Here is a 4,539-nt window from a genome sequence, read left to right on the forward strand (position 1 = left end):
CTGGCACCAACTTCACCAGCCGACTAACACGCACCTCAGGACGAGTATGGAGCGCTGACCCAGGTGCCATCAAATCCCCGACACGCTCCGTCGGGCGAATATCGTACCTAAAGCACCAACCTAGCAACTCCCTCATAACTCTCTCCTCCACTTTCCCCATTAACTCCTTCACAGTCTCTGCTTCACTCACCTCCAACACCGGCTCTGGTTCTGGTCTCCTCCTTGGCTCCTCACGATAAACAGGGGGAGTTGGCTCAGGTCTGAACCCTGACTCTGCCACACTCTCCCTGAGCCCCCCCCAAGAAATTTTTGGGGCTGACTCTCGGGCTTCCTTCCATGCCGCTGAGCTTGTCTCTTCAACTCCATTCTCCTATAACCCTCTTCGCACTGCTCCAGCGAATCCCAGGCGGGCTCCGGCACTCTCTCTGGGTCGACCGCCCACCTGTCTATTTCCTCCCAAGTCGTATAATCCAAACTGTGTTGCTCCTGCTGCCGCTGCCTGTCACCACGCCGCTTGGTCCTGTTGTGGTGGGTGATTCTGTTACGGTTTTCTTCCGTCTAAAGAGAGTCGGACCAAAATGCAGCATGGTAATTTTGATACATGTTTAATTAACGAATAAACACGAACAATACAAAAACAATAAACGTAACGAAAACCGAAACAGCCTAATACTGGTGCAAACAACTACACGACAGACATAAGGACAATAAGGACAATCACCCACGAAATACTCATAGAATATGGGTGCCTAAATATGGTTCCCAATCAGAGACAACGATAATCACCTGACTCTGATTGAGAACCGCCTCAGGCAGCCATAGACTATGCTAGACACCCCACAAAACCCCAAGACAAAAACGCACCACAATAACCCATGTCACACCCTGGCCTGACCAAATAAATGAAGACAAACATAATGTACTTCGACCAGGGCGTGACAGGTACCTGTATTAATGGCACCTGTTTGAACTTGTTATCAGTATAAAAGACACCTGTCCACAACTTCAAACAGTCACACTCCAAACTCCACTATGGCCAAGACCAAAGAGCTGTCAAAGGACACTAGAAACAAGATTGTAGACCTGCACCAGGCTGGGAAGACTGAATCTGCAATAGGTAAGCAGCTTGGTTTGAAGAAATCAACTGTGGGAGCAATTATTAGAAAATGGAAGACATACAAGACCACTGATAATCTCCCTCGATCTGGGGCTCCACGCAAGATCTCACCCCGTGGGGTCAAAATGATCACAAGAACGGTGAGCAAAAATCCCAGAACCACACGGGGGGACCTAGTGAATGACCTGCAGAGAGCTGGGACCAAAGTAACAAAGCCTACCATCAGTAACACACTACGCCGCCAGGGACTCAAATCCTGCAGTGCCAGATGTGTCTCCCTGCTTAAGCCAGTACATGTCCAGGCCCGTCTGAAGTTTGCTAGAGAGCATTTGGATGATCCAGAAGAAGATTGGGAGAATGTCATATGGTCAGATGAAACCAAAATATAACTTTTTGGTAAAAACTCAACTCGTCGTGTTTGGAGGACAAAGAATGCTGAGTTGCATCCAAAGAACACCATACCTACTGTGAAGCATGGGGGTGGAAACATCATGCCTGACTCTGTTTTTCTGCAAAGGGACCAGGACGACTGATCCGTGTAAAGGAAAGAATGAATGGGGCCATGTATCGTGAGATTTTGAGTGAAAACCTCCTTCCATCAGCAAGGGCATTGAAGATGAAACGTGGCCGGGTCCTTCAGCATGACAATGATCCCGGGCAACGAAGGAGTGGCTTTGTAAGAAGCATTTCAAGGTCCTGGAGTGGCCCAACTCTTTAGAGGGAGTTGAAAGTCCGTGTTGCCCAGCAACAGCCCCAAAACATCACTGCTTTAGAGGAGATCTGCATGGAGGAATGGGCCAAAATACCAGCAACAGTGTGTGAAAACCTTTTGAAGACTTACAGAAAACGTTTGACATCTGTCATTGCCAACAAAGGGTATATGACAAAGTATTGAGATAAACTTCTGTTATTGACCAAATACTTATTTTCCACCATAATTTGCAAATAAATTCATAAAAAATCCTACAATGTGATTTTCTGGATTTTTTTTTCTCCATTTTGTCTGTCATTGTTGAAGTGTAAATATGATGAAAATTACAGGCCTCTCTCATCTTTTTAAGTGGGAGAACTTGCACAATTGGTGGCTGACTAAATACTTTTTTGCCCCACTGTAAGTATCGTGATAATATGGCATTGTGAGGTCCCTGTGTGGCCTGGTTAGAGCCTGGCTGCATCCCATTAGTCTAAAGTGGTCTCCTCTCCTTTTCTCCTCGCCCTCATTTCAATAGTCTAAAGTGGTCTCCTCTCCTTGTCTCCTCTTCCTCATTCCAATAGTCTAAAGTTGTCTCCTTTCCTTGTCTCCTCTCCCTCATTCCAATAGTCTAAAGTGGTCTCCTCTCCTTGTCTCCTCTCCCTCATTCCATTAGTCTAAAGTGGTCTCATCTTCCTCATTCCAATAGTCTAAAGTTGTCTCCTTTCCTTGTCTCCTCCCCCTCATTCCATTAGTCTAAAGTGGTCTCCTCTCCTTGTCTCCTCTCCCTCATTCCAATAGTTTAAAGTGGTCTCCTCTCCTTGTCTCTTCTCCCTCATTCCATTAGTCTAAAGTGGTCTCCTCTCCTTGTCTCCTCTCCCTCATTCCATTAGTCTAAAGTGGTCTCCTCTTCCTCATTCCAATAGTCTAAAGTTGTCTCCTTTCCTTGTCTCCTCCCCCTCATTCCATTAGTCTAAAGTGGTCTCCTCTCCTTGTCTCCTCTCCCTCATTCCAATAGTTTAAAGTGGTCTCCTCTCCTTGTCTCTTCTCCCTCATTCTATTAGTCTAAAGTGGTCTCCTCTCCTTGTCTCCTCTCCCTCATTCCAATAGTCTAAAGTGGTCTCCTCTCACTGTCTCCTCTCCCTCTTTCCATTAGTCTAAAGTGGTCTCCTCTCCTTGTCTCCTTTCCCTCATCCCAATAGTCTACAGTGTGTGTGTGTGTGTGTGTGTAAATTAGGGCTGGGAATTGCTAGGGACCTCACGATACCATATTTTCAGGATACTTAGGTGCCAATATGATATGTATTGTGATTCTCACGATACTCTTTGTATTGCGATTCAGTACTACGATTTGATTGCGATTCGATGTTCCAAACATATTGCTCACCGTACTGTATGTCTGCTTCAGAGGGACAAGAGAGAAAACAAGTTTTGATGGAAATAAAAAGAGCAAAAAAATATGTTTTATTTAAAATGAACGAAGAGAACAAGCTAAGAAGGAAAATTTGAGTTTTGGTGCAGCTACAGCCAACTAACGCAAAAAATAATATTGTGATATTGTCAAAACGATATATAATGTCTTCCACATGTTGAGTTAGACTGAATTCAAAATTGATTAAATAATAAAAATTCTCACCCATCTACACACAATATCCCATAATGACAAAATTAAAACATGTTTTTAGATTCTTTTGCTAATTTATTGAAAATAAAATACAGAAATGTCTCATTTATATACAGTTGAAGTCAGAAGTTTACATACACCTTTGCCAAATACATTTAAACTTTCTCACAATTCCTGACATTTAATCCTACTAAAAATTGCCTGTCTTAGGTCAGTTAGGATCACCACTTTATTTTAAGAATGTGAAACGTCAGAATAATAGTAGAGAGAATGTATTTGGTAGCATTGTCTTTAAACTTGGGTCAAACGTTTGGGGTAGCCTTCCACAAGCTTCCCAAAATAAGTTGGGTGAATTTTGGCCCATTCCTCATGACAGAGCTGGTGTAACCGAGTCAGGTTTGTAGGCCTCCTTGCTCACACACGCTTTTTCAGTTCTGCCCACAAATTTTCTATAGATTTGAGGTCAGGGCTTTGTGATGGCCACTCCAATACCTTGACAAAGCACCCCCACAACATGATGCTGCCACCCCCGTGCTTCACTGTTGGGATGGTGTTCTTCGGCTTGCAAGCCTCCCCCTTTTTCCTCTGAACATAACGATGGTCATTATGGCCAAACAGTTCTATTTTTGTTTCATCAGACCAGAGGACATTTCTCCACAAAGTATGCTCTTTGTTCCCATGTGCAGTTACAAACCGTAGTCTGGCTTTTTATGGTGGTTTTGGAGCAGCGGCTTCTTCCTTGCTGAGAGGCCTTTCAGGTTATGTCGATATAGGACTCGTTTTACTGTGGATACTGTTACGGTTTTCTTCTGGTGAAAGAGAGGACCAAAATGCAGCGTGGTTATTATTAAACATCTTTAATGAAAGATGAAAATACGAACAATTAAAAATAAATACAATAAACGTAACGTGAAAACCGACAACAGTCCTAACTGGTGCAAAACACAGACAGGAACAATCACCCACAAGAGACCTAAAGAATATGGCTGCCTAAATATGGTTCCCAATCAGAGACAACGATAAACATCTGCCTCTGATTGAGAACCACTCCAGGCAACCATAGACTTACCTAGAATCCTTCACTAAACACAATCCCATAACCTACAA

This window comes from Oncorhynchus tshawytscha, linkage group LG10 (assembly GCF_018296145.1).
Source record: "Oncorhynchus tshawytscha isolate Ot180627B linkage group LG10, Otsh_v2.0, whole genome shotgun sequence".
Taxonomy (NCBI): Eukaryota; Metazoa; Chordata; class Actinopteri; order Salmoniformes; family Salmonidae; genus Oncorhynchus; species Oncorhynchus tshawytscha.